Source organism: Amblyomma mixtum, chromosome 3 (assembly GCF_055824585.1).
Source record: "Amblyomma mixtum isolate Tamu chromosome 3, ASM5582458v1, whole genome shotgun sequence".
In the NCBI taxonomy this organism is placed as follows: Eukaryota; Metazoa; Arthropoda; class Arachnida; order Ixodida; family Ixodidae; genus Amblyomma; species Amblyomma mixtum.
The window spans coordinates 383,802,126-383,824,598 of record NC_143014.1 but is presented as its reverse complement, the minus strand read 5'-3'; the positions used below and the strand labels follow the sequence as shown (position 1 = coordinate 383,824,598).

At 49.3% G+C, this 22,473-nt stretch overlaps 1 non-coding gene and 1 pseudogene across 1 annotated transcript; both read right to left on the bottom strand.

Annotated features, from left to right (window-relative positions):
• Positions 1-22,473, bottom strand: part of LOC149357062 (sodium- and chloride-dependent glycine transporter 1-like) — a 56,659-nt pseudogene that overhangs the window by 12,656 nt on the left and 21,530 nt on the right.
• TRNAA-AGC (transfer RNA alanine (anticodon AGC)) lies at positions 6,268-6,340 on the bottom strand. The gene has a single exon. It is a non-coding gene; the product is annotated as a tRNA-Ala (tRNA).

Below are 22,473 nucleotides of genomic sequence, written 5' to 3'. Positions count from 1 at the left end.
TTCCCAAGACAAACTAAAACCAATGTGTCGCCACAAGTATAGTTCAAAGTGTGCATCATTGCAAAATCCAGCGCTGCTTATACATCCTCCAGGGAGAGTGGGGACACATTGTGCCACGTGTTGTTAAGGAAATATTCGTATGGTACTGTCAAACTTTGGTTTATTCCTCACAGTGGGCTCCGAGTGTAGACTGATCGTAATGAAGAAAGAGTATCACCCCGGTCATTAGTGTATCGTGGGCAGACGAAAAAGAAAACCAGCGGGTTGTAAAGTAAATCGGCCTAATGCCGCAAGGACAAAATTTATAAATATAAAAGATGAAATCGGTTTGGGGGTTAGGGGTTAAAAAGAGGAAAAGAAACCGAGAAATAAGTCTACGTCATTAGCGGTTCCCGAGCCAAGGAAGTAGGCCCGACTTCAGGGGCGTTTAGAAAGCGTTCTCCCGAGAAAACCAGCAGCCGCGGATGTTGGAGTCGATGATGATGATTGTGGTTCGTAGTGTGTAACAAAGAGTGCGAAAAAGGAGATGTAGTCAGCCAGCAGTAGCATACGCTTTCCCGGGAGACCGTGGTTGCCCCTATTTGCAAGGCCGGTGAAAAACAGGGTTCACTGCACCCTACAGAGATACCAGAAGAAAAAAATGTATAGCGTTGCATCCCGCATGTAGCATGAAGTTTATCGCTACCACTTCCAATGACGGCTCTACACGAAAATTCATTCAGTGATCCGCAAACCAGAACACAGATCGGCATTACAGTGTTCCTCTGTGTACATTACGATCACAGTGAAAGGTTTCACAAACGACTGCGATAATTTTCGTATATTTTCACCATGGCACAATAGAACCCATATGAAACATACGGAGTCAAATGAAAAACGCGCACGAAAGAGTCTAAATTCATGCGGACTCCGTGTGACGCCATGCATCTCATATGGAAATCTTGTCGAAACTATTTAGATAATATGGTTTGTTTTAAAAGCATATTGTCGGTGCTGGCTTTCTGTTGGTGATTATGTCGTCGCGCAGCCGTGAATATCGCTCTCGTCTAAATTATCATTAATTTTGTACTATCTTGTCGCTGTTTTCTTTGCGTTTAATAAACTCACTCCCCTCTGTAATGCACTTGGGCGCTGAAGGTAAATAAATAAATATAACAGGAACCGTACAGAACACATGGAAAGCATCTGGATTTCCATAATCTTTTGCGTGTCAAATGAATTCCGTATTTGGTTCCATATGCGCGGCTCATATGCCACGTTTTACTAGGGATGCAGCTTAAAAGAGACCATAAAACGCATGCATAGGGTGGAGAGAAACATAGCGGCAGAGAAGAGTGTCCACCCACTAGAAGAACTGCTCGGGCGCCGTCTGGGTGGCCGGCGTGCAGGCGTTGGCCAGGTGTTCGTACACCTCGAGGGGCACGAGCACCACGTCGGATCCACGCGTGATGACGTGCGCGTCGGGTCCCGAGTAGTTGTCGCCCGCGTAGCGGTTCAGCAGGCGCCGCTCAACCGTCCAGCACGGAACCTGCGCTGCGAACACGTTTCGTACTGTACGGCCGACTTTTGCGAACGACCGTCGGAAAGTTACAGGGTTAACTGCTCGTGAACGCCCATCGACAACTGCTTACACCGGTATTTTCTTTTCACGACGCTGATGGTACTCGATCGGGAAGAGCGAAGAAGTTCACAGAGGAACCTCTTCCCAGGCCGTCGTTTACAACCCTTGCAGCGACAGGGATCGCCAAAGGCACAACACTGGCTCGTCCAGAGCGTTAGCTGTCAAAGTCACTCGAGCATCACAGTATCCCCCCGTCTGGGCTCTTATGTGCTGAACCCCGTCCGGGCTCTTGTATAGAGCAGTGCTGCGACCTTATGTGCTGAACTTCTTTGCTGTGAGCCGCCGCTGTGGCTCAGTGGTTATGGAACTCGGCTGATGACCCGAAAGATGTGCGGTCGATTCCGGCTGAGGCGGCTTAATTTCGATGAAGGCGAAATTCTAGAGGCCTTTGTACTGTGCGATGTCAGTGCACGTTAAAAAACCTCAGGCGGTCGAAATTTCCGGAGTCCTTCACTACAGCGTCCCTCGTAGCCTGAGACACTTTGGGACGTTAAATCCCCATAAACGCATAAACCATAAACATTTAGTGTGAGTGACCGCACATGGCCTTTTTTGAAAATTCAGAAGGCGGTATATTAAATTATACTTTAGGTTATATGATGGAGGCAAACAACCGATCCCGAACATTGGCCGGATGTTTACTCTAGTGGTAATGCGTTATTTCAGCGACAGCTTTAGGGTGCTGCGAAATGCCGATATCGCGTTTTGTCAACGCCATTTATACTGTATGGGTGGTTTTGGTTTAGGTCGCTTCACTCGCTTTAGTACGACGGGTAAGCTCTAGTTAATGTCTCCTGCTGAGAATATTGGAGAATTCTGGTGTAGTATCAAGCCATGTGTTGTGGTGGTAGTGGTGTCTATATAGCCGGATACAACTCAAGAACGAAGCGGCTTTTCCCCGTCAGAGGACCCCCCTTCCAGCCAATGGCGTCGGTCGATTAGCCTGCTAGTGTGACAATAGAGGGAACGGCGTGACAAAGCAGGGAACTGACTATCACCGACCATAGAGGGAGAGGAATGTCCCCTTTCTTCTGACACTCCCTGCATTGTCACGCTAGCAGGCTTATGAGAATCAGCCGATGCCATTGGCTGGAAGGGGGTCCTTTGACGGGGAAAAGCCGCTTCGTTCTTGAGTTGTATCCATAGAAAGTTTGCATCACGCGTGCTACCATTGGACATGAACGGTTTTATGCGTGATCGCTCATATATCCATATAAGGCCGGCGTCCGACGTGACACGCGCAGCGAGAGAAATGGTCGAGACGGAGAATTGGGAGAGAGAGGTTTAGGGGGAGCGTGGACGGCGCCGATGGCAACATGATTTCCCCGAACGTACAATATACAGCTCTTGCTGTATTACATAGCGTAATGATTATGTACTTTAACTTTATTAGTGAGACAGCAGACAGTGTTTGGGCATGCCCCAGGTATGTCACCGATTTAGTAAGATTAGTTGGGCGTTCTCTTGTCGGGCCTCCCCTGGAGGTTGTCCGCTGGCAAAGCCCCAAAGGGAAACAGGCGCCCAGGATGCAGCCATGGCAAGTGAGCTCCCCAACATCGTCCTTGACTGGGACAAACCAGTGTGTAAGATACTGTCCCGCGGGGTCCAGGTGCTCAACTACCATCCCGGATATGGAATTGATGCCGCCATCAGAATGACTCCAATGTGTCACCAACCTGATCGCTAAAGCAGTATTTTGTATTCCATTGCGGTGTTGCCCCTAAATTCGCCACATTATTTCAGGTTGTAGATCCCGAATCTTACTGTCGGCTCTACATGCCAATGAAGTGACTGTATGGTAATACCATCCAGATATGTCTCAAAATAGATCTGGATGATCCATTCTGAGACAGCTTACAAAAATTTACCATAGAAGCGCAGCAAGTCATGTCCAAGCAAACTTCGAGAAGCTCCGTGGTCCACCTGAACGAGTGTTGGGGGCGATCTGTGCAAACGCGAGCGTTGAAGACGAGTCGACCGTTTGCTTACGACACGAGAACCAACGCGCCAATGAGATGAACAGATGATGGATTTTTACGGCACAAGGGCAGCTTTGGCCAAACAGCTCCATGGCACAAGGTAGTTTTCATTGCACAAGGTGGGATCAAAGGCCCATTCATTTCACTCTAAAGAAGCCCTAAAGAAGCCGAGCACCGTAAAGAACCCTAAAGAAGCCGAGCACCAGGCAGTGGAAAGCTTGTACCCACTCTCATCCCGCATGCGAGGCGGATGCTCAAACGACCAGGCCATCGAAGTTAGGCCACCGAGAAGCTGCTCTGGGTATCAAGTGAAATAACATCACTAGAATTTACAGCACAGTTTTATTTTCTTATAAAAAAAAATTACGAGGAACTTTGGCGGCTAAAGTTGTGAAAGGCGAAAGGCTGAGTGCTGCATTCTGCTACGCGATTGTTCACTGCACATTTTGTTGGTGCATTAATTAACTGCCAATTAATGACGCTTAAGCTTCGCCTTTAGGAGTGGAACGCGACAGCGTGTTGTAGCGCTGCCACGGAGTCCAAGGAACGCCACCACCCGGTCGGCGCGATGCGTTGCCCTTTGAAAGCAACGCTTTTTGAGGAAAGGAAATGGGGCTGTAATTCCCTGTCATCTCGGTGGACACCTGAGCCGCACCGTACAGGATGGGAGGAAGAGTGAGTGAAAGAAGAAAGAGGGGCCGTAATGAGGGAAATGAAAATTGTATTTGAGGAAAGGAAATTACGCATTAACTGTCTCACATATCTCAGTAGACACTAGTCGAAAATTGTATTTGAGGAAAGGAAGTTGCACAGTGACTCTCTCACATATTTCGGTGTACACCCGTCAAAATTCGCTCGCGGTGACGTCACGACAATTTGGACCAATCTGAAAGGCGGACAAATACGCCTTGCTCGCCGGTAAATTGGTTTTTGAGGAAAGGAAATGTCTCTGTCTCTCATATCTCGGTGGACACCTAAACCTCGCCGTAACGGGAAGGGAGGAAGATGGGAGTGAACGAAAACATCGTATTCTCTAGACGCACCTTTGTTCATTCCAAACCATTGAGCTGGTATGGCGGAGTGGTAGCGTGCTCGACTCGCACTCCGCAGACCGGGGTTCGATTCCCTAGCTCGGCCAATTTCTTACTCGGTTTTATTTGTTTATTTGGTCTGACTAGAAAGGTTAATTAGACCAATTGGTTAAGTAAGCAATTAACTAAACTCAGTCAAACTTACTTGGAGCATCACTATACGATCCCTTTAATTGGTTGCATGGTTAGTAGCCAAAGTACAATTGGCCCCGTTTGAAATTCGCGCAGTGTGACGTCACGACCGTTTCGACGAGTTGAAAAGCGTGACATTTTTGTCGACAGCTCCTGCTTACAACGATGAGGCATTAAAGGCTTCCGCCTTAATAAACGCCGGGTCATTTAGGCACGACTTGGCCAGTTCAGCGTCCATCGCTTCTTCAATTACTCACTCCGACTCCAGATATCGATCGCCTCGGTGCGCGAAACCGCGTCCATATGCGCGGCGTGGAAGCCCACTTACGACCCCTGGCGCCGGGTTCTAGCAGTTGTGGTCGGCCCATGTGGCGTAGTCGCAGCTGGTCCACGGCAGCGTCTCCCGGAACGAGTAGACGAGGTAGAGCAACGCGTAGCCCAGGGTCACGTTGTAGTACAGGTTGATGTAGTACAGTACACGTTGTAGTACAGGCCCTCAGATCGTTAACACAAAGCACTAAGCAGGTTCCAAACACGCGAACCGTGACTGGCGTTTATTTCTGAAAAAGCACATGGTTGCTTTCAGCACAGTGGTTGTTGCAGTATTAACGAAGGCTGTGTCGCAAACAGAAATTCTAACGCCCATTAGATCTTCCTTTCATACGGACTATAGGGTACAGGTCATTCATTTAACATTCTCCTTTATTACAAGGACAAAAAGCCTCGTTCCGTAGCAGAGGAAGAAGAAAACATTGTTACAGTGGACGTGCTGGGTATCGATCTCAGTACCTCTCCCATGCTAAGCGAGCCCTCTACTATCCCAAACACCCCCGTACGAGGAACGCAATGAACTAGAGGGAAATTTGAAGGGTATAAGGGATGTAACAGGAGAGAAAAACCATGCTCTAATTCGTTCTGTTCGATATTGGCAAGCCACTGTTCTCCCGCACAATAACGAGTACACGTGCAAGTAACGTAAAAGCATTTCACGTGTATGTAATTGGAAGTAAAGTAGATTGTCTTGCATTTGTGGCGTGAATTCGTTACTGGACTCCTGGTTACGCGTCCAGCAGTCAGCACTGACATGAGGCACGAGGTATTTTCCTTTATTCAATAGACGGAAGAGTGTTATTAAAATTATTTCCACGTGTACAGTGTGGTGAGAATCAGGGGCGTCTTCATTTAGCTTCTCCAGCTTCTCAGGGATAGTGATTCAAAAGATGCACGGCGAAGGGAGATGAAGTTTTTGAGCTTATATTTAGAAAATGCAGGTTGTTTCAGTGATTCCAAGTAGATATGAAGAAACCGCTAGGACAGATTACAGAAGGGCGAAAATGCAGGTTTGGAGGTTGGCGTCCTTCTGAAGCTGCGATAATAAAAAAGGAGAGCTGGTATTGATGTCTCTCCTGACGACTTCTAAAAATAGTTAAAAAAAAGTAATCAGTGGAGGTGCTGGGTATCGATCCCAGTACCTCTCGCATGCTAAGCAAGCGCTCTACCATCTGAGCTACACCCCCGGACGAGGAACACGGCTGATTATAAGGAAGTTTAGAGCGGTAAATGGGATCAAACGGAGAGGGAAGTGAAACGCTCGCCTCTTCGACACCATTTCTGTAAACTCGGCTGCTGTCCGCTGCCCTGCCTGCGTGACCTTACGTGTACGACGTGGCAAGCGGACAGCAACTAAAGAATGTGTTTTCCGGGGTCTGACAAAAAGTCGACACAATTTGTCGTGATCATCAAGTTTGTGCTGGTCCGAAGATCAAAATCCAAAACCGTCGCTGTGACTGCAGCGAGACTGGGATGCACAGCCTGCGGAATTAAGAGCTAATTAGCTCTTAATTCAGCAGGCTGTGAAAAACCTTCATTGCTTTTTTCTGCGCCTGTAGGTGTGTGCACAGGTGGACATTATTTGCAGTTATTTTGTAATCTACAACGTCTGCTGAATGACACAAGTTGACCTGTTTGGTCACTGATAGCATGTGTTCGTGTATTCAGTGCAGCCTGGCAAGACACTATTGTCATAGTTGGCTGGTCCATTTTTTGTCGTAACGATGCGGCGTGCATCCATTAAAGAAATATTGCAGTATATAAATTGCTCTCATTGACAGCATAGCGCCCGTCATACTGGCGACTATGAGAACGAGCACAGCGGAAATCTGCGTGTTAACACTTCGCTGATCCGAAGCTGTTTCAATGCGCACCGACGGGAACATTGGAGTGGGAACGACGTGGGTCACCATCATGGCGACCACGACATCACCGCGCAACGCATCTACAGGTGACAAAATATTGACCATCGACGTTGCCTCAATATGTTTGGCGAGCACATTCTATCTTTATTTCATAAAAAAAAATCGGCCACCCACAAGGGTCTGCATGTTAAAAATATCATCATCATGAGCCTAACTGCATCCACTGCCAGGCGTTGGCCTGTGCCATATATCCCTGTAATTAACCCTATCCTGTGTTAGCAGCGGGTACCTTATCTAAGCAAAACTCTTAATCTCCTCCGCCCACCTTCTGCGCTTGCCGTCCCTGAAATACTTTCCTTTTTTCTCCGTGGCTGCGGTTAGACTTAATTGTCTTTAGTTTCGTGTAACCAGGCCGATATGTCATGCTTGCACGGAAGGCCAAACTTTTTGCGCTGCAGTTTTTGTTACATGCAATTTCAAGTAACCACTGTTTGAACGACACCTCCGTTCCATCTAACAAAAAACCCGAACTGCGAATCTTGGTGGTGTTCTGCAATTCACGCCATCGTCCAATACCACATCATCATCATCTACATGACTACGCCCACTGCAGGGCAAAGGCCTCTTCCATGTCTCTCCAATTGACCCTGTCCTTTGCCAGGTGCGGCCACCATATGTAAAGTGAGGGGTTTAACGTCCCGAATCAACACATCATGCAGGATTTCCGAATTAATTTGGATCACTCGGGGTTCTTTAACGTGCGCTGATATCACACAGCATATGGGAGACTGCATTTCATCTGAATCTGAATGCGGCCGTCGTGGCCGGGGTTCCATAACGCGACCTTGGTACCAGCAACCGAACACCGAAGCTACTGAGCCTCTGCGGCGAGTGCACCACTGAAGTGTAGTGAAAAGATCCAGCCAGTATAGAGATTTCCCCAGGAATTGGAATTAGGGGGGGGGGGGGGGGTCCAGATTTCTAAGGGGAGGGTTGCAGCAGCGGTGTTGAAAGTAGAAGAGAAGCTGTCGTCATTTTTAATGTTTTATTTGAGTCGTTCATGTCTTGTGTAAAGGTATTAACGTTTAGGACTTCCAAGAGTCATTACAGAGATGACAGAAATTTCCTGTCGTTTGTAAAAAGACAATGTTTCCAATTAAGGAAACGCCTGCAAAAAACCAAGGGTGTGCGTTTACACCCCGGCCCTAGGGTGTGTGTAGAGAATTTACTGGCCAGTACTATCAATAGACCACACCACATTAGGCATCTATACGAACAAACCACAGCTAGGCATCGGACAATAAAAAAATTCTGTCTTAAGTCAAGAAACAACACATTAAATATGTGGAAGCACAAAAATTGGCAGTGGCTTACCTCGGCTATGTCAGGATATATGTCAGGACATGTTATCAGGCACGCGACACAGCTGGCGAAGCGAGCGGAGGCGAGCGCAACGACGACGATGATGATGATGATGGTGATGATATCTACTTTATTTTCCGCCAGATAAGGAGGCCCCCTACTCCCTGTCCCCGGCACGCAGGCCTTGGTGACGAGGGCCGGGACCTCCGCGATTAGAAGCTGGGAAAGAGGTCTTGACTCCTCGCGGCTTCTTCCGCCAGGCGGATGGCTTGTTGCTGTGGAGCAGGGGCCTCGCTCCGCAGCAGGGCTTCCCAGGTTTCTCTGCAATTTACATTTGCTTTAGCCCCTGGGGAGCTAGCGAATTCCCAGATTATGTGGTCGAGGGTCCCTCTCGCCCCACAGTGCTTGCACTTATCGTTTTCTTTCTCATCTCTCTCAACATGATATGCCCAGACCGGGTTTACGAAGTTCCCAGCTTGGAGATGCCGCTGTGCGATTGCCTCCCTATTGTTTACACTTTTATCCGGTGGCGGCACCAGCCTCCTGTGTAACCTATAATTTTCGACAGTTTCCGTATAATTTTGCAGACGCTCGTCCATGTTCCGGAAGTCGGGCGGCTCCATAGCTACCCGGAAGTAGAGAGCTCGGGCTAACTCGTGGGCCGCGTCGTTGCCAGGAATGGACGCGTGTGCGGGAGTCCAAATTAGGCTAATTTTTCTGTTTAGCCGTCTACTGGCCAGAATCCTTGCCGCTTCCGGCGAGATCCTACCCTTCCCAAAATTATAGATGGCTGTTTTGATTTCGCTAATTTTAAAATTGGCTTCCGTTCAAACGCAAGCCAGCGCTATCGCAACTTCTTCAGCTGTTTCCGAGTTGCGGCTTCTAATGGTGGCTGCCGATACGGGGGCGCGGCGGCCGTCGACCACTGAGGCGACCGCCGCACCCGACCTGCCACTTGCCGCGTCCACGTACGCAACTGACTTGCTGCCCATCGGATCGAAGCGTCTGATTAGTGCTTCTGCTCTCTTCTCCCTCCTTTCACTGTTGAATATGGGATGCATGTTACGAGGGAGTGGGGGAATGATTAGATTTTCTCGGCAGTCCTGCGGAATGCTCGATTTGGCTCCTAGTGCCCTATCTGTTTGCAGGCCTGCCATTTCAAGGATGGCTCTGCCCGTGGTTGTTCGGCTTAATCTTTCGAGCTGTGAAATTCTGACAGCCTCCGCTATTTCGTCTCAGGTTTTGTACTCCCACAGAGAGCGGCTTCTCTGTGGAGGTGCTAATCCGTAAGCCCAGGGCCCTCTTTGTGCACCGTCGAATGAGCGATTCTAATTTCTTCCTCTCTTCAGCCCTAATGGTTAAGAAAGGTGTGGCATAACTCACGCGGCTGATTACGTATGCTTGGGTTAGTTTAAGCAAGCTTCGTTCCTTCAGGCCTCGTACTTTCAGCGCGACCCTTCTAAATATGCCAAGGGCTTGCGTGGCAAATCACTCGAGCCTTTTGATTGCCCGATCGTTATATCCCTTACCCTGAATAAATAGCTCCAAGATGCTGATTTGATCTACCTTAGGAACTGTTTTCCCCTCTACTTTAATGTCAAATTTGCAGTTGTGCTTGGATCGGAGTGACTTCGGGTTGTAGAAGAATAATTCTGATTTTTGCGGACAGCATGAGAGACCCCTGCTGGCAGCACAGTCCATGACAGTGTCCGCCGCATCCTGCAGGCGTTCCTCGATACTCGCATCGCTACCCTGTTTAATTCAGAGGTTGATGTAATCCGCATACAAACTGAAATTTAGCCCCTCTATGCTCCGCAGAGCTTCGGGGAGGGCCCTCATTGCCACGTTGAAGAGGAACGGGGGAGACAACCGAGCCCTGCGGCATGCCCCTGCTCCCTAACTTCAGTGTGCGAGACTCGATGTCTTGAAACTTGATGCAGGCAGTTCTGCCTGACAGAAAGTCCTTGATGTAATCGTATGTTCGCGCGCCTACCCCGATGTCATGGAGGCCACGGAGGATTGCTTCGTGTTTGACATTATCAAAAGCCTTTGTCAAGCCTAGGCCGAGAATTAGTTTGGTGTCTCTAGAACGCAAGTCGATTATGTCATGTTTCAATCGGAGCATAACGTCCTGCGTGCACAAGCCCGGTCGGAAGCCGGCCATCTCCTGCGGCCACAGATCGTTTTGCTCCATAAAGCGCTTCAGTCTGGTCTGGACTACGCGCTCCATCAATTTCCCCATGCATGAAGGCTAGGGAAATAGGTATTAATTTTTCTAGTTTCGGGGTTTACCCGGCTTTGGGATAAGAATTACATTTGCCGACTTTCACTGTCGAGGCAGGTGGCCTTTAGTCAAAATTTCTTGCATGTACTCTGTCAGAGCGCTGATGGAGTCGTCGTCCAGGTTTCTTAAAATTTTGTTAGTTATCCCGTCAGGGCCCGGGGCCGATTTCGTGTTTAGTCTCAATATTTCTGCCCTGACCTTTGCCTCCATGATGGGTGCGTCGAGCTCCTCGTTGGGAGCTCCGTCGTATTCTGGGAGGGTGGTACTATGGGCATCGCCAATGTACACGTTGATTAGTTTGTCCATGAATTCTGCATCTGTCCCTCAAATGTGCGCCTGGCTTTTGATAATCTAATTAGCGATTGGGTTTTTGAATTGGTCAGATCTAATAGGTGTCTCAGCAGACCTCACGTTTTGGAAAGGCCCATGCCCCCTTCCATCTCGTCACATCTGTTGCACCAGTTTTGTACGCATAATTTGATCGCATAATTTTCAATTTCCTTGTTATGTCTAGCGACCCTCCTTCTAAGATTACGGTTACAGGCAAGCGATGTGACGTCATACCAAACGGCGGCGGCTCCGCGGCGAGCCGCGCAGAGTGACGTCATGCCAGATGGCGCGTCGAGCGCCAGCTCCCGTGGTTGCTAGGCAACAGCTCAGGTCGGTCTCTGTGCCTCCTCGGAGCACCGTCACAGCGAAACCGCAAGTTCATGGCCAATGTAGCTTTCCCTAAAAAAAAAGATAAGCGTGTTACTGGCGGCAGAGCACGACTGCAAGGACAACAAAGCGGAGTAATAGCTCCGCTGCCGACAGTAAAAAAAGAAACAGCGTCACCGTGGAGGTGCTGGGTATCGATCCCAGTACCTGTCGTATGATAAGCGAGCGCTCTACCATCTCCGGACGAGTAGCGTAAGCGGATCGAACAAAACATCATTCTGTAATTGGGATCGAACGCGCAAGAGGCCTGACTTCCTTACTGCGTCGACCACGTTCCACAATACTTGGCCAGCCGCCACCTGGTCTGCGCGGCATCAGGCGTCGGGCGTCCTCCAAAGAGAAACCGGCCCTACCACATTTTAATATTTGTTTTTGAAGCGGAATTTTACTTTCGTCAGCCCTGACTCATTTTTAACTCAAAGTGCTATGCAGTTGAATTAGGTAACTGGAACTCGAAAGGAATGCGAAAATTTTTTCGATTAATTTCGAGTTAGAACTTTGGAAATTCTGATCGGGCTGCCCTTCGTACACGTGACGTCAACGGAACCAAAGCGCCAATCCGAATAACCCGAAATAACCGGAAATTCGAAGCAACGAGGTTACGCTGTACCGGTCAGATGCTTCGCTAAGATTCTGCATTTCTCTGTTACACACGCGGCTTGTAGCAGCGTCATAGTGGCCTTCATATTGCCGAGCTGTAGGAAGTGTGGAGATGTGCACCTTTATCAAATCATCTTATAGCCCTAAGCGCTGTAAATGCCCGGTGGAAGCTTCGTGTGGTCCACTATCATGGAGCCCTTGCATAATGTCATGTGCTAGGTCATCTAGTGAACCCGGAGGTTGTCAGTAATTTTAGTGGCGTTTTAGTCTCTTTCCCAAGGCGCCACATTCCATCTGCGTATTCCAGCCGCTCCGGTTGAAAGGCTTCAAACGCTCGCCAACGCCGGACATTTTTTTCGACATAGAGGTATTAAGGCTCTTGTGTGAAAAATACGGAACATCATCCACTTGCAGCCACCTTCTAATTGACAGTGCAGAAGTAAATATCGGCGTAAGCTACGCAAAACAATAACACGAAGGGCAGTGTGAAGACATATCATGAGCACATAACACTATAAATGATGCACGTGTGACATTACAGGACATTTCCGCACTGCATTTAACTAGTGCTGCGCCAGAGGCACAGCTACATACCTTCCACTCCAGTTAGAGACAGGACAGCGTTGTTACAACTTCGCCGAATACACTGCGCTGTAATAGCAAGGTACGTTAGCGTCATGTCCCTAAGTTTTAATTTTGCACAAACGTGAATAGATTGCAAGCTTTCGACCATCACAGTTTCGACTGCAAGGACCAGGTCGAAACTGGCAAAATTGGAAGGGACACCCAAGCTCCGCCTAAGGGATATGATGTTATAACGTTAATGGGCTAATTGCGCAGTCGTGGCCTAGTGGTCTGGGCGTCCGCTTCGGCTGCGGGAGGTGGTTGGTTCGAAACCCACCGCCGGACACCCACCGGTAAAAATGGGTACAAGCACCCCCGGCCCGGCGCCCGGCTTCTTCAGGGGTGTGCGCTTGGAGGAAGCTCCGTAAACCCCGCTGCGCCCCTTCGGGGGCAACCTAGTTTCGAGCACTCAGCCTGCAAAGGTGGTTGGTGTTTCACTGCAAAGTGAAGAGTTCCGACTCAAAACTCGTACGCTCTAACCAGCGTGTCTCAAGACAAACACTGTAAGCGATCCTTCGTTCCGAAGAGAAAACTTCAGAGTATCACAGCTGACTAGACATGCCGGTTTTTCCGGCTGTCTGACTTGCGAGAAAAAAAAAGGACCACAAATTGGGCTTATGCCGCATGAGGCGGACTTATGGTTGCTTGGCAGGGGAACTTATCACTCATCCGCCAAGGCAACTGTTTGGTCTAAGACCCTTTACCCAAGCATTTCACCCTAGAAGAGCCGAGCACCAGGCCAGGGGAAATCTTGTACCCATTAAAGAAACCGGTGGGTACCCGGCGGCACTGGGGATCGAACCCAGCACCTCCCGAATGCGAGGCGGATGCTCTACCACAAGGCCACGCTTCGGTGCTAAAAAAAGGGCCACAAATTGGGCTTATGCCGCACGAGGCGGACTTATGGTTGCTTGGCAGGGGAACTTATCACTCATCCGCCAAGGCAACTGTTTGGTCTAAGACCCTTTTCCCAAGCATTTCACCCTAGAAGAGCCGAGCACCAGGCCAGGGGAAATCTTGTACCCATTAAAGAAACCGGTGGGTACCCGGCGGCACTGGGGATCGAACCCAGCACCTCCCGAATGCGAGGCGGATGCTCTACCACAAGGCCACGCTTCGGTGCTAAAAAGAGGGCCACAAATTGGGCTTATGCCGCATGAGGCGGACTTATGCTTGCTTGGCAGGGGAACTTATCACTCATCCGCCAAGGCAACTGTTTGGTCTAAGACCCTTTACCCAAGCATTTCACCCTAGAAGAGCCGAGCACCAGGCCAGGGGAAATCTTGTACCCATTAAAGAAACCGGTGGGTACCCGGCGGCACTGGGGATCGAACCCAGCACCTCCCGAATGCGAGGCGGATGCTCTACCACAAGGCCACGCTTCGGTGCTAAAAAAAGGGCCACAAATTGGGCTTATGCCGCATGAGGCGGACTTATGCTTGCTTGGCAGGGGAACTTATCACTCATCCGCCAAGGCAACTGTTTGGTCTAAGACCCTTTACCCAAGCATTTCACCCTAGAAGAGCCGAGCACCAGGCCAGGGGAAATCTTGTACCAATTAAAGAAACCGGTGGGTACCCGGCGGCACTGGGGATCGAACCCAGCACCTCCCGAATGCGAGGCGGATGCTCTACCACAAGGCCACGCTTCGGTGCTAAAAAAAGGGCCACAAATTGGGCTTATGCCGCACGAGGCTGACTTATGGTTGCTTGGCAGGGGAACTTATCACTCATCCGCCAAGGCAACTGTTTGGTCTAAGACCCTTTTCCCAAGCATTTCACCCTAGAAGAGCCGAGCACCAGGCCAGGGGAAATCTTGTACCCATTAAAGAAACCGGTGGGTACCCGGCGGCACTGGGGATCGAACCCAGCACCTCCCGAATGGGAGGCGGATGCTCTACCACAAGGCCACGCTTCTTTTTTTTTCTTTATTACCGACTTGGCCAGGCAAACAAAACAAAAATACAATGACATGACAATAAAAGCACAGGTCAGTTTCTAGCTAGTGCACGATGATAAAAAGGGTTAAATGATTTTAGTTGGTCGAGGACAGGCAGCCACTCAGGCTGAGGAGCTTGCTGTCCGAAAACTTCCTGAGTATACATGATGCTCTCAATGAAATACTGATGAGCCGGATTCACAACAACATGTTCATACCTGACATCCATTCGCGTACGCCATAGGCTGTGCAGGCAGAGCAACATTAGCAGGTCGCAAGGCACTTCACCTGGCTCTGCACATGGTAGGAAGCGTATTCCAAAAGGAGTCAGGGGGAAATCTTTTTTCAGTGTGCGCTTCAACACATCCCAAAGAAAAACAGCGTCATGGCAGTCGAGAAAGATATGTTCTATAGTTTCCACTTTCTTGCAAATAAGACACTCTACTGACCAAGGTACAAAAAGGCCTTTGCTTTGCAACCATGGCTTCACTGGGAGGGTTCCAGTATGCAATTGAAAAAAGAAAGAACGCACTGAAGGCTTCACCGGCATTCTTTTGACTCTTTTTAGCACATCCCTTTCGGGACCCAGAAGATAAGCACTGCGATAAACAGGCACTGGCAGAAACACATCAAGCAGGTCCTTGTACATCTTTTTCTTTGTTACAATGGTTAGATACTCATCGGAAAATTTTGACCGAAGAATACGGACTGCTGCAACAACTTCTTGCAAGAAAGCACTTAACCCACTCCGCCCTGCAGACATAGATGACACAACATAATCAGGCAGTGATTCTGACAATCGCACTTGTATAACAGTTCGCAGAAAATCATTATCTTGACGCAAGAAAAAGAATCTAGTGACTATCTGTCTCAGAAATAAATTTGACAACCCTAGCCCTCCGTTCCGCACCTTGTGGAACAGATTGCATCGGCTGGTACGTTCCCATGTTGACGCCCAAATAAATGTTGCAAACACTGTGCAACCTTTGCACTGAAGTCCTTGGCAAAGTTAACGCTTGCAGAACGTAAAAAATCCTCGCTACTAAAAACATGTTGCACACCGTAGCTCTTGCGAACATGGAAAAGTTGTGACCGCCCCATTTGCTTGTCTGAGCTTTGACTCGTTCGGTTTCATGGGCCCAATATTCTTTGCTTTCTCTGTAGTTGGTTAGCGGCACGCCGAGGTACTTTCCTGGCGTGTCTACCCACTTCATTCGACAGAATACTTCTGGCGTGGCCTGCCACTTTCCATGCCAAAAACCAAAACATTTCTGCCAGCTTATCGCGCAGCCACTTGCATCACAAAAATTTACGGCTTCTCTCACCACTTCTTGCACGCTTTCCTGGTCTCTGCAGAACACTGCTATATCATCTGCATATGCCAATACCTTCACTTCATTATGACAAAAGGCGTAACCTCGAATGTTTTGCGTAGTTAACAGCTTTAAACAAAAGGGCTCCAGGTAAAGTGCAAAAAGCAGTGGAGAAAGAGGGCAACCCTGCCTCACTGACGACAAAACAGGAATACTATTACTCAGGCGGTTATTAATTATGAACCTTGATGTACAGCCATCATAAACCATTTTCACGCCATCAGTGATGATACATCCTACATTCACATGTTCCAAAAGCACGAACAAAATTTCATGCACAACTTTATGAAACGCCTTATGCAGGTCCAGTTGCATCATGGCGACACGACCCTCCGTTGCATCACAGCATTCAAGGACACTTCTAGCTACGTGTATGTTAGTAAAAATGGATCTTTCTTTTATGCCGCAGGTCTGGTGTGGGCCAACAAGGGTTTTAATTACTGTTTGGAGTCGTCCGGCTAGCACTTTCATATAAATTTTGTAGTCTACGTTAGTTAAGCTTATTGGGCGGTAACACTCAACTGACTGCAACCTACTCGGGTCGTCCGATTTTGGGATCAACACCACGTGGGAAGTTCGAAAAGACGGCGGAGTTAACTTTCTTTCGTAACACTCGCTTATTACGCGCTGTAATGCTATTGCCATTTCTGTTTTCAAAGCCTTGTAAAGTGCGGCACCGAGGCCGTCCGGCCCAGGCGACTTGTTCAAGCTCAGCTGCTGTATTGCAGCTTCGATTTCTGCTGCCGTTATGGGCTCCTCAAGTACCTGCGCCAGGTCCTCCTCGACTCTTGGCATTAGCGACAGGAATGCAGTTTTGTAATGTTCAACATCAGGCGTTTTAAGACTGAACAAGTTTTGGTAATATTCCAGAAACGCCCTTTCAATCACCTCAGATTCGGAAGTTACGTCATTGCGATAACAAATTTCCTTTATCTCTTTCGAAACTGCATACTGTTTTTCGTCGCTGAGCGCCCTTTTTGTGGGCGTCTCCCCAAGCCAAAATCTTTCGCTGCGTGCCCTTATCACAGCACCTCGATATTTCGTTTCATCTATTAGTTCAAGCTTAGTTTTTGTCTCTTTTATTTCTTGTCTGTACAACGCCGGCATGACGCCTTCCATGCTGAGCATGTAATCAAGCTCGGTACGAAGTTCCTTTTCTTGCTGTTTTTCTTTACTCTTTAAAACACATGCTCTTTCTATAGCGGCCACTTTCACGTCGCATTTAAATTGTTCCCATGTTTTTTATAAAGTCTGTCTCTTTTTCTAACAAGCTTTTGATTGAGTCTTTTAGTTTCTTGCTAAACTCGTCATCCTCCAACAATGAGTCATTAAATTTCCATAATTCCCAACTAAACTTGACAGTCCTTTTCCTCTCCCCAAGTGTGATCACGACTAAAGAATGATCACTGAAGCTGACGTGCACAGTCTGGTACTGGGAACACAAGGGCACAACTTCAGAAGGAACATAAATTCTGTCCAGCCTTGCGTGACTAACGCCTTGGAAATGCGTGTACTGTGCTTGTTCTGAACCTTGCATTATAATGCCAATATCTTCCAATTCTGCTTCATTAATCATCTCAGACAGTAGCTCGGCACTCGTGTCCTGCAGGGTTTTGTTGCTTGTTCTATCTTCAGGTCTACACACGCAGTTGAAATCTCCAAGCAATAGTACACGCTTTTCTGTCAGCAGGAAAGGTTGAACACGGCGAAAAAAGGCATCTCGTTCGGGAATTCTATTAGGTGCATATACACACACAGCTCTCCACTCTACACCAGAAAAGTAAAAATCGCATGCTACAATCCGGCCACTTTCACAGGAAAATACAGTTTCCACAGCGACTTTGCCATTTCGAGTTAAAATCAGACACCCTTCCGACTTTCCTTTTGCATGGCACACGCAAACACTGAACTGTGCACGGTAAATTTCTGCCATCGCATCTGTCAACTCTTCGCTTTCAATTTTTGTCTCTTGAACAGCCAACAGATCGATTTCGTTTTCGAACAAGAGACGTTTAAGCTGATTTTGCCTTCTTCGCGCAGAAAGACCTCTCACGTTCAGTGTGGCAATACGCAAGCTAGATGTTAGTTGAGGCGCCATCTAAATGGTTGGGATTCGCCGCTCTCAAAGTGACATCGGTTTGCAGCTCACCTCATCAAAAATCCTTCCAGCTTGCAAAGTACGGCGGTGTCAGCACTGAACCCGATCGAAGACCGGGTTACCAACACGAAGACCCTGCAAGGCACCTCCGCTAAGCCGGAGGGACACCCGACGAAGTCCTACGATCAGGAGGGATGTTCGGCTTGGGCTTGTAGGCCGCACGTCGAACAGGAGGCGCTTTGGGAAGAGGTTCCTCATGGTCCGTCCCGTCGTAGCTCGTCGCCTTGTCATCAGCTTCGTCGTGCGTCCTCTTCGCTGGCAAAGTTGACGCCGCGGGCATCTCCGTGTCAACGTCCTTCTCGTCGGTCGATTCCAAAACCGTCTCAGCTGCACCTACCGCAGCATCATCTGCTTTTCCCGCGTCCGCCTCAGTTCTGGTGTCAGGCACAGGCGGTTCTTCTGAGTTGGCAGCCTCATGTTCCGTGGGAAGCGTTGCTTTTTCTGACGCTATGCTTTTCGGTACTGCGTCTTCCCGACTCTCACGGGTCGCCTCTACTGCGTCGACTTCGTCCATAATATGCTCCTCAGTAGTATCCCTACGACCAGGACCAGCTACGGTAGCATATGTTCGCACGCACTGGGCGTCGTCGTGGCCGAAGCGACGACAGAGCCCGCAACGTGGCACACGGCACTCCCGACGTATGTGTCCGGTGCCGCGGCACCGGAGGCAGAGCGGAGCTCTGCCAGGAACGTGGACGAGTGCGACGTCCTCTCCAACACGCAGCTGGTGCGGTAAGTCCTCGATGGTAACGCCCACCTTCAGCTTCAATGTCACTGAGCGCGTAGTAGACGACTTGTCGACGCAGCCTTTGACTCTCCACTTGTCCCGAGTTATGTCGGTTACTTTTCCAAAAGCCGCCAGAGCTGCCTTCACGTCATCATCTTTCACGCCGTGTAGCAGCCAGAACAGCTTCAGCCTGACGCCCTGGTTGCATGGGTCAATGACCACACAGCGGTGGTCCTTGACGTTGAACGCCTCCGCCTGTAGCATTTTGTTTTTTCCTTCTTCATTGCAGAATGTCACGGCCCAAACATGATTCATCTGATATGCCCCGAGGGCAACCACTTCCGGCAGCAATGACAGACGCTCAAGAGCGTCACGAAAGTTTTCAACACGGTATGGCCTGGCTTGGACGTCGCCATGCAAAAAAACAATATGCAAAACGCTCGAACCTGTTGGCAAATGCGGCAAAATCAGCTGGTAGTCCTCGTTCGGTTTGATCGTACTCCTGATACCGCGGCCCGGCTGGGCCGCTAAATCCGCTCCTTGGGAGCCCATGATACACACGTCCGTCACGCTCGGTGGCCGGAAGTCGAATCAGGCCACGCTTCGGTGCCTCGGTGCACTCTTTTCTCGCAAGTCAGACAGCCGGAAAAACCGGCATGTCTAGTCAGCTGTGATACTCTGAAGTTTTCTCTTCGGAACGAAGGATCGCTTACAGTGTTTGTCTTGAGACACGCTGGTTAGAGCGTACGAGTTTTGAGTCGGAACTCCTCACTTTGCAGTGAAACACGAACCACCTTTGCAGGCTGAGTGCTCGAAACTAGGTTGCCCCCGAAAGGGCGCAGCGGGGTTTACGGAGCTTCCTCCAAGCGCACACCCCTGAAGAAGCCGGGCGCCGGGCCGGGGGTGGCTTGTACCCATTTTTACCGGTGGGTGTCCGGCGGTGGGTTTCGAACCAACCACCTCCCCCAGCCGAGGCGGACGCCCAGACCACTAGGCCACGACTGCGGTGCCGGAGTGGTCATTCTCGACTTTAGAGTCATAGGTCCATGGGAGTCCTCGTACCTCTCCTGGCGCAGTAGTGCAGCGGTTAAGCGATGCTGCCACTGGTGGGTCTTGTATGAATTAACGTTTATTTGGCAGAAATACGAAAAAACTGTCGAGGAGGCTGACAAATAGGCAACGAATGCCTGGCTAAGTGTCAGTCCACTTTCCGAATACACAAAACACTGTAGCAACAAACGGTAAGCAAATTACGTAATGTATATACGTACGCTTAAATGAAAAGTACATGCAATACATAACAGAAACATTGAAAGCATATCGCTATTTCAAGGCACGCAATCATATCTGAATCGATCATTAGTGGGAGTTCACATTTTTTTTAAGTTTCCCAGAGATGACGATGCATCGACCCATGCAGTGTTGCGATGTTCGGGCTGTGGACTCGGTGAAGGTTAGGAAATGGGTCTTTATTCAGAGATTTTGACCCAAAAGAAAAGAGGGTCCCAGGCCCTTGGAAGTTACAGACTGGCTCCCCGAGCAGCTGCTCTCTTCCGCTGCTGGAGGGAGACGCCCTTCGTTGACTGCCTCCGCTCCCTTGAACGCCGTGCCCACGTGACCAAGATGCGCGCTCTCTGAAAAAAGCTTCCCTGGGCGCTGAAGGTCGCGCTCTCGAACGCCGTGTCCACGCCACCAAGCCGTGCGTCCTCGGAAGGAAGCGTCCTTGGGCATCGACGGTCGCGTTTTCGAACGCCGAACATGAGCCCCGCGTCCGCGACGAGGCCGGCACCCTGTGACGCCGAGTATAGGTCGGAACGCTCGCGGCACAAACAGTTTCCGGAGCTCGCGGGTCCACAGGCCAGCAGTGTCTTGCCACGCAACACCAGGTTGCTCATTCCGAGCAACCTATCGCGAGCAATAATTAATTCATCTGCCACCTGCCACGCTGGTCAGTTTGCTCACAATTCGGTAGGCAGATTGTGATGACGTCACAAGGTCACGTGACTTAGGTAGCCCACCTAGGTTGCTTATCCCGGGATTTTTCGCTCAAAACGACGACAACGCCAGATTTTTCTGAAGAACAGGGGCATTAACGCTGTCGATTTAAAGTTCTGCGACTCCGTCATTATTTACCGTCGCCTCGTGTATGCAGAAAGGGGTGAACAAGCACACAGAGCATATAGCATTTTAGAGATCACCAGGGAACGTGTCAGAAGTGGAAAAACAGAACCTGTTTTAAATTTGCATACTTTGTTTGGAGATAAAGCTCCGGGATGGCTAGGTGTTCGCATTGTTTGGCTGCACAATTCAAGGTCGTGGAATCGATTCCCGTCGCGGAGGCCAGCCTGCGATGGAAACGAAAGGCAAAAACTTCAGTGGACTGAGATTCTGATTCATTTGAAACAACTCCAGGCGGCAAAGACTAAACAGGACCTCTGCACTGCGATATATCTCATTGCCCATTGCGTTGTTCTTGCGCTTTATAAATCACCTAGTCTCAAATATTGTTTCCTTTTTGACGTTGCGGCGCTTTAAAAGAGGCAAAAAAAAGTGGCCTTCATGGAGGTGCTTGGTATCGACCCTAGTACCTTCCGCATTCTAAGCGAACACTCTACCACCTGAGCTACACCCCCGGACAGGATAAGGTGTGAATACAAGCTAAATTTAAAGCGGTGATTGAGATCATGGGGGAAATGTCGCGAGGACCTTCCTCTGTTGATACAATTCCTCAAAACTTCCGGCAGCGCAACACCGCAAAGCCTATCTTGAGGGATGGGGGCCGACTCCTCTATGCCCAGAGTATTGGCTGGTTAATGAGAGGCAGAGGTTGAGCGAAGTTGACGTGATCTGCTTTGCTAATCATGGTTACCCCCACTGAAAAGCGCGGTGGACAGTGTAGCGTTCCACAGGCATCTATGCGGCAACGAACTGCAGTGGAAGCCCTTCTTCTGCGTTGTTTGTTGTTTGCCCAGTTGAAACAGGTCGCAGTCCCACGTGGTCGAACCGACGCATGCAGTAGAAAGATGGTGCACTGGCCTGACTGGATGCAATTGCTTCTCCATATGTGTTAGCGGAACAGTCGGAAAGACGACGCAGGATTGAACATGTATAGTTCGCCATGAATCGTATACGTCTGTACAAACTATCAATGTCGAGAAGAAACACGACATAACTATGGCACAGGGATAACGGGACGCCATTTAACCTGTAGCGGCGTGTTGTGATTGCCTCTTGATCCTATTTGCCTTGCGCAACAACAAAAACACTGAGAGCAGAGGGGATGGTTAACCCCTGCACGCCCCTGAGCTAACGCGCCGCATTCAAGTGACGCCAGGAATTCGTATAAGGAAGAATGCGTTAAAAGAATCGTCCTGCACTTGTCACAACGGATGCCACGGCGCCAGCAGTAGCTGCACTGCAAACGAGGAATGCCAGAAGCGCCAATCAGTTCTGTCGCAAAGCCTGTACAAGTTTTTATTTAACTGGTGATTTATGTTTAAAATGAAAGAATGCTACTGTAAAAAATGAAACAATCGTGGAGGTGCTGGGTATCGATCCCAGTACCTCTCACATGCTAATCGAGCGCTCTTCCATCTGAGCTACACCCCCGGACGACCGACCGAGGAACACTGCGAAGTTCGAACTCGGGCAACATTTAAAGCAGTAAAGGAA